General features: G+C 36.6%; 1 long non-coding RNA gene across 1 annotated transcript in view; it reads left to right on the forward strand.

Annotated features, from left to right (window-relative positions):
* Positions 1–12,500, forward strand: part of LOC136828618 (uncharacterized) — a 115,636-nt gene that overhangs the window by 36,709 nt on the left and 66,427 nt on the right. The window contains exon 3 of the long non-coding RNA XR_010850150.1: positions 7,319–7,426. This is a non-coding gene — a long non-coding RNA (uncharacterized lncRNA). The remainder of the gene's footprint in view (positions 1–7,318; positions 7,427–12,500) is intronic.

The following is a 12,500-nucleotide window of genomic DNA, read 5'->3' on the forward strand; positions in this document are numbered from 1 at the left end:
TTATAAACATAGATTACATTTTTTTGCTGCTGGTCAAAGAGAAAGAAATTTTGACAAGGAAAGAGACGTAAAAGGATGACTATGGTTACTGATAAAAATTATACTAGAACAATTGAAATGTATTTGTAATGTGGACATTTATATGTTAAGGTAACGGTTATTTGAATAAAGAAGAAGATCGTACCACACGTGTCAAAAATAAGAAATTAGATAACAAAAGGAGAAATAAGATGATGCAAAAGAAGGGCAATTATTATATATATTAAATATCAGAGTAACAGCTATTTGATACGGTAAGTGTGTGAGACTTTGTACTGGTACTAACCATTCTGATAGGCTAGCTCACAAAAAGTCCAGTAATGTTTTGCAAGGTCTGTATTTTCAGAGGAGTTGTTTGAACTTTGTTTTTTTATTGTTCTGAAGTTAGAGTAATCATTAGATTTTATTGTTAAACTAATGACATAATTTTTGGTAATCAGTTCTTATATGTGTGTGATATATATTAGCATTCCTGTGAATGATTAGATTATAATATGTCGACTTTCCTATTTTGTCATTGGTGTTTTTTCTGTTTATTTTTATAATGGTTTTGCAAATGTGTATGGTCCAAATGGCTCCACCAGTTTAAATCTAAAATAATACTTCAAGCCCATTTTTCTCCCTCTCCAACTCTGCATACCTCTCTCTCTCTCTCTCTCTCTCTCTCTCTCTCTCTCTCTCTCTCTCTCTGAGATGCTGAGAAGAATGAAAAATAAAATAAAATTAGAACGTCCAGAGGGAGAGTTACGTAATTTCACAAGTATAAAAAGAAACCATTAATGATATTCTTCTTGTAGTGAGACTGAAATTAATAAGGAAAAGCAGCATCCAGTTCAGGGACATAGACCAGAAAGTAGTGCACGCAAGCAAAATTAAGGATGGGTTTATTCTTAATTTACTGTCCAGTCCATCAAATTCCGTAAACTTTGCCCTTCAATTTCACAACTAACTCAAAAGAAGTGTTAAATACCCGTTACATACTCTCTACACCAATCTGTTTTAAATCAAGATCTCAAGCCTAGTATTGCTTCCTTCTTTGTATTTTAGCCACCATAAGGCAATAATTACACAAAATTTAAAAATATTAGAATTATGCAAGATAAGTTCCTGGGTATTATGTAAGCTGATCCAAGATGCGATTCCAACAAACTCTTAAGTCGATTTGGTATCTTGTATCGAAGTCCAAAATAAGATCTGGCATCATTATTTTCAATAATTATCATAAATATTTTATTCCAATCAGTGGAAGTATTTAACGAAGAATTCCCCGGGTCCTAGAGGTACAACTGCTCCGTGGTCAATTATTCTCTCTCTCTCTCTCTCTCTCTCTCTCTCTCCCCACCCCCGTAGGGAAGTAGCGCTATGGGTGCACCGTAGGCATTACTAAAGGTTCTGTGCAGCATCCCTTCGGCCCCTAGCTGCAACCCCTATCATTCCTTTTACTGTACCTCCGTTCATATTATCTTGCTTCCATCTTGCTATTCCCTAACAATTATTTCAGTGCAGCTGCGAGCTTTTCCTCCCGTTACACCTTTCAAAACTACCTACTCTCAATTTCCTTTCAGCACTGAATGACCTCTTAGTCCCAGCGCTTGGCCTCTGGCCTAAACTCTATATTCCATTCCATTCTCTCTCTCTCTCTCTCTCTCTCTCTCTCTCTCTCTCTCTTTTAAACGGGTGTTTGTTTTCCCTTTTATGAAATTATATAGGAAAAGTATTCCTCTGTAAGAAACATTTGGCAGTTCTTTATATAATTAACCATGACTGGCTGAAAGTAATGTCGTCAGAGAAAACACTAACCTAAAAGAAAAAAAATTGCGTAGACGACGTTTCAGGGAAAAAGAACAAGTCTGCCTATTTTCAACCGGGACGCAAAAAAAAAAAAAAAAAAACCTTTTCGATATAGTATCAGCTCCAGTCGAGCAGCGCTGTATGTTGGAGAATCCCGGGGGGAGAAGAAAAAGAGAGACTTTCACCAAAACGAAAAATTCCACTTTGGAAGCTTTATAAAGGTACCGATGTTACTAGGGAGCGTTGCCTCACAAAAAATAAAAATGTGCACCTTGCAAGCCTTTTTATTTATATGTCTTATTTTTTCACCTTTGATGTGCCACATGAAGACACTCTGGGCTAGGGCGAACGTTCTTTTCCATTTTCATATTCTCGAAGATACTCCATGCTCAGATCATCCAATTACTATTGTAGATTTATGCTAAAGTACTCAATCACCATTTTGAACTAAAGCGATGACACTTGCCAGATGCCATTAAAACCTACTCACAAAATCATGCATACGTAAAGGCATACAGTCACAAGCTGAATCACAATCACTGAATTAGACTTAGGAAATTAAGTGTTTAATAACCGCTGAGAGCATTCACATTGAAATAAAATAGCAATCATAAGTAGTCACGTTAACAATTATTTACAATAAAAAAAAAATTCGGTCACCTTCAAGTGTGGAAGAGTTAATAGAATCGTTTAAATAAAAAAAAGAACATTTATAAGAATTTGAAACGAGGAAATTATATGAACTGATTAAGAGCTTTCAGTATCTTTATAATGACAATTTAACACAGAGGGAACGGGTATTTTCCTACGCCTTTATTTTAGAAATTACAAGTTACGGCTGTTCCGTTGTTTAGAAGATAGATCGTTGTATTTCTGGATGACTAACAGGAAACGGAATGCTTGTGTAACGACTGTTAACAAACTACTCAAACTCTTCGCAGAATTGTCTACCGAAATTTAGCGAACCTTCATAGATTGCATCTGTGATTAGGTCAAGTCACTAGTATAGGATATAAATGTATGAAATCGTTCCCACTTCGACAATACCATTTATGACGTAATTTTGTGCTTAAATCCTAAGAATATATCACAAGAATGCAAAGGCAAACTAGTTTTGAAAGTTCAATTTAGGCTTATGAGATGTAAGTTGAATTTTTTTTTAATTCAGTTGAAATCACTTCCATGGCCGTATTATTTATTATTTGTTACGAAATTCCTAATCCTATTACTTTTCAGGAAAACCATTTACAAAAGACGTATCCATAGATCAAACGTCAACCCTCTACTGGACTAAGAGACCTAACAATTCACCTTTAATCCACTGAATTTCAAACGAATATACACTATATTGAATAGGCCTATAGAGGACATTAGTGCAATTGCTTGTGTATTGACTTAAAATTTTCGGTGTCAGAGAAGAACCACATTGTACATCTAAATATTGAATCCTATCATATTGTCATAAAAATTTACTGAAAATAAAGGGATCTTAATCCTTTTTGTTAAGCTCATATACGGGTTTATTTTGACTCAGGCAAAAACTTCATCTATCTATTGATAATACGAGCTTGGATACTCAGTACAGATTAGTGGGTGTTAAAATAAAAATTATACGGTAATGAGAAAAGTACTGAATTATTATAGTTCATACTTCCAGTTCTGCATAAGGAAATGGTAAGCTAATCAATCTCTTCTGTGAAAAATACACAAATTTAACCAAGGAAAAACGCCTACCGAGAACATTTTCATACCATAAGAAACTCATGTACCGTCAAGAAAGACTTACCATTAAATTAATAAGCGTAACATTTGTTCAGTCCGGTTTACCTAACGTTTTCCTTGTTCACCTCCCCTTCCTCCAAACGCCCCAGCATCTACAAAGTCTTCTAAATAAATTTTTTCACATTCTCTGAGAATTAGCAGACCGTTTATAACATTAATATTCAATTTCTTACTTAAAATAACCATTTCACAGCAAAATAATTACTCAATATTTATTAGTGTCCATGTTTTGCACTCATTACAAAAATAATTCGTTTAATGTACTTCTTGTTTATTAACTAGGGGCCAATCCCTATTTTTTCGAAAAGTAGACATGGAATGCTGTGAAAGGTATACCCATGTTAATCACATTTACATATGTGGAGGAACATATTCAAGGGGGGCAACTCTGTGAACCAGCTGCTGAAAAGTTTTGGGGAGCCACTAAGTAACGTAACCTTATACGCTAGTAATTCCCCATCTGTGTCCTATAGAGTTTATGCAGTTTTGTCTTCTTCAGTACAGAGTATTACTATCCATACTCTAAATCGAAACTGGTTAAGTAATTAATTTCTGTGATATGGTTTTTTTTTAAAGCAAAATACAGTTTACTTGTACAAAAAAATAAATATGAATAACTGGTTGCTTGAATGCTAATGGAAAAAATTAAAGAATATTACATTAAGATCTAATAATAGAGGTGACAATCATTGCTTTGGGAACTACACAGAACACGACGTAATATTTTTGTAGAACTGAAAAATAATAATTTTATGCAGTAAGATAAAACACCACACTGTACATTGTAAACTTCAGCAACTCGGCCAGAAACATATTAAAAGGTTAAATATAACACTTTCATTTGCGTGAGAGAATCATTTTTATTAACTCATTATCAGAGTCACTGGTTTCTTTCCAATGAAGCAGTGAACTTTGCATGACTGCACTTGTTCTCTGGTCCCTGGCAATGACATCCATGGTGACAGATGGTGCCTTTCCAACTGCACAAGCAGTTACTCTTGTAGCCATTCTGACCGCCACATGAAATATTCTTGGACGTCTGATGTGATCATGCTGGCTGTGTGGAAGGCACTGGAACAAGTTTGTCATCAACTAATGACCACCCATAGTTTGTTAATGTTCCATGGACTGTTTTGTCTTTTAGTGAAGCCAGTGCTGTCCGGCATGCACCACAAATGCATCTCCAGTTGGGGACACTAGATTCAGCAGCGTTGGCTGGGTTGTTCAAAAAACTTGTGACCTCTTTGGTTCTCTTGCTCAGACACTTTAAGGTCATCACTCTTCTACATGTACACAGCCACCAGCAGATCTCTGGCTGTCAGGATGATGTGTGCTGTTTGAAAAATTCTCATCTGCATAACCAGATCGATCAAGTGCTTGTATTTCCACCTCTTTGTTGCATCTCAGCCATAATTTGTTTACCTGTGAAGAAAGGAAGCTGGTGATATTTTGCAATCTTAGGCTGTGGATGAAGGGAATTGCTCGACATAGTGCTGGGCCCAGTGCAGATACAATCTCCTGACAGGCAGATAGTCAGACTGTGTTGTTTGCGCTCACATTTCAGGAAGTTTCTTGAGAAGTGCAGAAGCATAGTGCACACATGAAACAGTGACATCAGCATTAATTTCATAGGTGACTACTCGTTCCACTCCCTCTTTCTGAAAGCTGTAGGCTGAATGTAAAATAATTCTGGCATCTGCTTCATGCTGAGTCAAGTGAAGCTTTTCGGTATCAATCAAATTTTGACTTTAGCTCTTCATTCTGACTTCATGGCATGCATAAAAAGCTCAAAAGTGCTCAAAAAGTGGCACGTAGCTGGGTCAGGCATAGAAGAGCAGGAAGAGCAACCATCTCATCACTCTTACTGGGGGTAGCAGACTGGCCTTTTGGTTTTATTCTGTTTGGAATGTCAATTTGTTACTTAGGTTTTATTTTGTTGACACCTTTTTACATTTGTCAAGTTTGCATGGTCATCAGGTCCTAAAAAGACTTGTATGCGTGGCTACTTTAACTTACTAAAGAGCTAGCCAAGATTAATGGTGGGGGCTGCAAGAGTGTAGATTCAGCATGAAATTCAAGTGAGAAGACATCACTGCAGTAATGGGCTTGGTGTACAGCCATTTCTGTGCAAGCAGCAATACTTAATGTTATCTTCGCAAGACCACTTTCTGAAAATACTTCACTGTGGCATCCATCTGATTTTTGCCCATCAAAATCCCCATCCAATATGCCTTTGTATACCTCAAGGCTATGTCAGATACATCATGCCTCTCAGACAATTAAAGAGGCAAGGACTGTACTGTATCCCCTAGTTGTAACGACCGGTTGTTGTTAGAAATGGAAGCATCTGTGTTGTTGTGTTGTTAGAAATGGAAGCATCTTAGGTGACTCACACAGGTATCCAGGCCATTGCCCTTCTCTCTGGTAGAAAATGAATTGATGAAGCATATCAGACATCTCTAAAAAGCTGATCCAAACCACTGCTGTTGGAAAATCTGCTAGTAATTTTGTGAATTCCCCCAGCTGCTCCTGCAGAAATGCAAATTATACATGGCATAACAGATTTAACCCTTTGAGTCTGGGAGACCTCAAATTACATTCATTATTAAATTCACAGTAAATTCTTGGGTACATCATATGATACATTAATTTGCCTGCCAAACAATTTGAATGGAATTGGTTCGATTTTTCTTGTACACCATGAGTAGAGTATTGGTGACAAATAGGTAACTGAATTAGCTCTCAGTCACGTCCAGGCAGTAGGACACCAATCCTCCATAGGAAGTGAAGGTGGAAGGTTCTGCTGCTCTGATCAACCCAGCACCTCTGAGGAGCAAGGGGTTTGGCATGAGAGGACACAGAACTAAATGACCCTACCTATGTACAAGAACATGATTCTGATGGTGATCAGCGTGAAGGGGAAATTATTGGTGAAGAAGAAAGAATCCATTGGGGTAGAGGGTGTATTCACTGTCGGGAATAGGGGAGGGTTGGGTCCTCCCCCTCGCACTCCTCGTGAAGTGGATGCAGTGTTTACATGTGTCGTTTGGCACTGGCACAAGATAATGGTTGGACTGAAGGCCATGATTTTGTTCCAAATAATATTGTGTGTTAATGTATCAGCAGGAGTGACACATGATTTTGAATTGAATCCAACTGGCCAAGAATCTGACACTTTTTGCTCGTTTATGGATGAAGTAGTGCAAGTCATGGCCAACAAAACCAACTTGTACTTCTGATAGACCTCCAACAATGGGAAAATTAAGAAATGGGTTGATGTTTGCTCGCAAGTGATGATTGTTTTTTCTTGCTTTCACTTTACTGATGACTTTTTCAATGTACGTGGGATAGCTTCCATACTTTGTATTTTTAATGCAGTAACTTTTTAAAAGCTTTTTTTTTTTACTTTACATTTAGGTAAATTTCACTTTTATAATTATATTTACATACCGTATGTTATAAAATAATTATATTTACATACCGTATGTTATAAAGAGAGAGAGAGAGAGAGAGAGAGAGAGAGAGAGAGAGAGAGAGAGAGAGAAAGAGAGAGAGAGAGAGAGATTTTTTCAGTGTATGTTGGATAGATTTTGATACTTTTTTTATGGCTAACTTTTTTCTGTTTAGTGTATTTTATTGATAAAAATAATTATTTCGATTATTTGCTATATACAACTATAAATAATTAGAATATATTGATTTGCAGGGTGTTGTTATTAGCATGTAGGCGAAGAAGCCAGCCCCGAGCCAAAGCACTCTCCCAGCTGTCTCTCCACTTATCTCCTGTAGAAACTTTTATAATCAGCTCGCTGTGGTGAGTAGAGAAAATGTTTTCGAATTTTTATTTCGTTCCATGTGCATGCTATTTCCTTTCCAATCATATGTAAACTTCCTAATTTGGCGATGGTCAATTTTAGCAATGTATAGGTGTATGCATTAACTTATATTTTGCCAGATTGTATGGGCTAACTTCAGTTATTCAGCTGTATCCTTGTTATTGTTTAGCAATATCTTCAAGGTGTCCCTTCAGCTTCATAGTATCTTCATCTGAAACTCAAGATTCAAACTATTCCTAAGAAAGGTGCGAGAGTGCCTTGCTGAGTATTCACAGAGCATGCATAGACTGGTAGAAGTCAGCTTTTCTTCAAAGATTTTCTCTGCTGTACCTTTACTGCAAATCCCAGCCAGTAGAAGAAGCTCCTTAATGCCAGTCCCACAAGATTTTACAGATATCTTTCAAGTAGCTGTATGCTTGATGTAAACTTCCAAGAAGCAGCAAAATTTTGCTGAACCCATCTCTCTGTTTATCTCTAATTATCCTTGCAAGTCCATAGGTTGCTTAGTCACAAATGATGACAATGCACATTTCTGCCCAGGCTCCTGATGTCTTTATTATTTATGTGGTCTCTTTCAGACAATGTAGTTTGTTGGAGAGACCACTATCAGTGAACAGTATGTGACTGTACTTGACTTGTTACGTGGCAACAGTTTTGCACACAATGCAGAGATCTTAGAAGCTTTGCATCCTCTTCATATGGCCTTTCCAGCTGCTATGAACATTTTAATTATCTTTCTTGTCTTTAGCCACGCCATCTAGAGATCTCAGCCTGTTGGTAACAGAGGTATGACAGGCAGGACTGGCACTGAAACTCTCTTGAATACAAATGAGTCTTTCTTCTGTTCCCAGATAAATGAATAGCTTACATTGTGAGCCTGTCTGACTTGGACACTGGTTGCATTCGGATTTGCCAAAACAATAATAATTGCAGCAGTGAAACTTGCCTCATCCAGGTCATCTTCTGCCAGTCTAAGTTGCCCATTACATAGACATGCAGTGTTCCTTGTCCATGACTCACTGAAGCTGAAATGAATATACTATCCTCTTCATTCTCTCTGGTTAGTTGGCACTGGATGTTGCCATAGTTGATTCCTTGGCCAAGTCTGTTGTTCAAGTTGATGAGCAACTTGCTGCATGCTTGGCTGTAAAAGTGGTAGGCTGTCTCAGTACCCAATGGTGCTGATATTGCAGCCATATGGTGCACTACTTCCTGAGATAGTACCTGTGTCATTTCTTTAGTTTTGAATAACAGTCATTCTTCGTTCTCCTGGATTTCCCCTTTGTCAGAGAGAAGTGTAGCAACAAAGACAGAGATAGCTAAGCCATCCTTCCTGCAGCTTCAAAATGTACTTCTTGTAACTAGTGGAGCTTTTGTTCCTTCCTGCAGAATCTGATGTCTTTTCTGAGCGATCTTGCTACATGTTGTATGATTATCATCTATAGCCTATGTGACTGTCAATATTCATGGGTTGGTTTAGTGCCGGTGATGACAGAACTGCATTTTCGTTTCGGGGCTGCCAAAAATCTCAGCAGCTACGTAAGATATATGTAGATACAGTTTTTGTTGGTCTGGCTTTTACAATATATTACAATATATATATATATATATATATATATATATATATATATATATATATATATATATATATATATATATATATATATATATATATATATATATATATATATATATATATATATATATATATATATATATATAATGTATATATAATGTATATATACAGTATACATTTTATATATATATATATATATATATATATATATATATATATATATATATATATATATATATATATATATATATATATATATATATATATATATATATATATATATATATATATATATATATATATATATATATATATATATATATATATATATATATATATATATATATATTATATTTTTTTCGAATGTTGGATTGAATTATATATGTGTATGCTTTGGGAAACACGTAAATTTCATTCTACTACAAAGAAACCTGTGTCCTTATACATAAACTGAAGTTGTAAAATATAAAACTAATTTTAATTTTATGAAAAAAAAGAGTATAGAAAAACATGGGAAAATGCTTGATTTATTAGAAACAGTTCAGATTTCAAAAAGATTTGGCCTAGAAACAATACTGCAATGGTACGTGTTATAAATATATAGGTATTTATCTAGGGTATGGCTGTACCTCTTCACGAAGATACATGAGCAATAGGAATGGTTAGTTCAAGTTAAAAACAATATCATAAATAAAGATGACTAAAGTAAAGCTGAGAGGAAACGTAAATTATATAAAAAAGATGAATTAAAAAATATAAGGTATTGTGATTTTAACGATTTCATTTCTCTATTCCTGTTAACATCTCAGAATATCAATATACTGATTAAGTCCGGCTGGCTTTGAGTACGTGTCTTAGAAGTGTTTCTTACTTTTTGATGAGTGATTAATATAACAGAAAACCCTCCATTTAAAGAAATTTCGCACGCATTTCCTGGTCGTCGAGTAATACCACATGTGTGTTAGTTTCTTTGATATCGAATAATGTTCCAATTACTTACGCATGTGCTGCTAACTTTATAAAACAAATGTCTTAATTTTCTCAATGAATAAAAAGATTACCATTGGTATTACAAAACCTTATATATTCATAAAAGACGCCGTAGATTAACTCAAAATAGGCATCATACAGTTGCATCTTCTTTCGCGCAGTCAGTTTCTCAGAAATTTTCACGTGCCTGTGTCTCTTTAAATCTGCTCGAGTAGGGAGAGAATTGGTCACTTATTCAGGATCTGACCATCTGACACGTTACAAAGCTCCTTGAAGGTGAGCTTTGAGTACCTGCAAAATTGTTTAAGCACTGGAGCAAGTTGTTGAATTTCAACGTAATGGCACATATTTATACAGCAGGGGACTGCATAACTTAGTGATTATCCACTGATAATCTTAATTTTTTTCCTTTTCTTCGTCAGCGTCTTTCCTCTGTTACTCTTTTCTTTTGCCTTTTACTCCTTTACTTCCTCCGCTAAACCTTTTCTTCCAGTTTTGCATTTGTCCTTGCCATACTACTTTTCACTTTTTCCTCCTTTCTACAAAACTTTCGATTCACATTCATTTCCCCCTCTTCCTCTCTTTGCTTATAATTTTGTTTTTCTTTCACCTGGCATCCTTTTACCCTGTTCTTCTCTCGTATTTTTCACTCTGTGGTTTAGCCACACAAGGGACTTGCCCTTGAAGCCTGTGAAAAACCAAACCACACCTCTAAACAGGTAAAAAATGTGCAGAAGTTTCTTCGGCGCAGTCGAGTTTTCTGTACAGCGTACAATGCTGTATGAAACTCTCAGCCACGGCCCATGAAACCCTCAACTGTGTTCCATGAAACTTTCAGCCATGACCCGCTGGTAGACTGTGTTGTTGGCACCTATAGCGGTGTCTGACGCATGATCATGTCTAACTTTAACCTTAAATCAAATAAAAACTACTGAGGCTAGAGGGCTATAATTTGGTATGTTTGATGGCTGGGGAGTGGTTGATCAACATGCAAATTTGCAGCTCTCTAGCCGTATTAGTTTATAAGATCTGAGGGCGGACAGAAAAGGTGCGGACGGACAGATTAAGCCATCTCAATAGTTTTCTTGTACAGAAAACTAAAAGTGAGGCTTGAAACTCGTGATGCCGCTCAGGGCGCTTAAACAAAACATTCCTTTAATAACTGATGTTGAGATAACGGGACCTAAACAGTATAAGACAGCCATTTGGGCTATTGGTAAATAACCCACGCTTACCGTAAAAAACTTAGGTAATACTAAACAGTTTGAGAAAGAAGAAGCTAATTATTGTTTTTAATTTTTAAAAATTTTTTTCGAGGAAAATGACACTTAATTCGCTAAATGTTATTAAAGAAGGCGTCAAATAATAATAAAGAAGAGGGTACAAGGGATTCTGAATTTTTACGGAAATAATTTGCTTTCTGAAGCAAATTATTATGCACAAAAATAAAAAAAATGGGAACGGAAAGGCTGTCTTTGTCCGAGTGCATGAGAATGTAATTCTTTATTATAGATTAAGAAAGTATTACCTAACTATAAAATGACAAAAACTAATTACTCAAAATTTCATAGATGTCAGTCTCCATGAAGATACTGCAGAAAATATAGACAGCCTGTCTGGGCAAATTTAGAAAACGGTAAAGCGCCCTTTGAATCACTATTACAGATTCTTGTTATACATTTTATGACGGTGTTGGTAGGTGGCGGCTCCCGACTAGTCCACTCACTTGGCTCAAGGGTGCCAGAGAGTGGCGCCTTATGCGTCACTGTCAAGAGGAGAGTTTTCTGTGTAGTGTTGAGGCTAGGCTTCTTCTCCTAATGTGTAGGGCCTTTAGGAAGTGAACCTGGATAAGGAGCGCAAGTTCTTTAAAAGGTATAAGCCACCCACCAACAGAGCTATTGTCATGAAAGTCCTTTCATGCTGCTTTCTCAGCAGACATGCAAGCAGAGCTGCTGTAGATCGTCTTTTCAAGCTACTCATTGACAACATACACGCCAACCAAAAAACCACAAGAAGCATGAGACGAGCCATGGAAAACTGGTGCCACCAGAAACCCTGTTTGGCTTACCCATAAGGCATCGATAGCACACTCTTCTATAGTAATATCTTTCGTGAGTAATACAATGAAGACAAGCGTGCCTCTCGTACCATCATAGAAGGGAACATCCACCCTAAGGACCCAGGAAAGAAAATGTAGCTAAATCACAAAACTTAGCAGTCTAGTTATGAAAAACAGCCTGTGCCCGTCCACGCATGACGCCCTGAAGAAAAGCAGTGTATCCTACCGCTGTCCTGGTGCTTACATTAGTATGACTAATAAGTGCCTTTCAAAGAGACACGGGTAACTGAATGGAGGAATGGATTCGTGTGATTTTGGGAATGTTTGTAAAGATCTATCTTTCGGTGGTCTCGGTATAATGCTGTATGAGCCGCGGCCCACGAAACTTTAACCACGGCCGGGTGGTTGCCTATTCTATATCGTTGCC

The sequence above is a fragment of the Macrobrachium rosenbergii genome, chromosome 43 (genome assembly GCF_040412425.1).
Source record: "Macrobrachium rosenbergii isolate ZJJX-2024 chromosome 43, ASM4041242v1, whole genome shotgun sequence".
Taxonomy (NCBI): Eukaryota; Metazoa; Arthropoda; class Malacostraca; order Decapoda; family Palaemonidae; genus Macrobrachium; species Macrobrachium rosenbergii.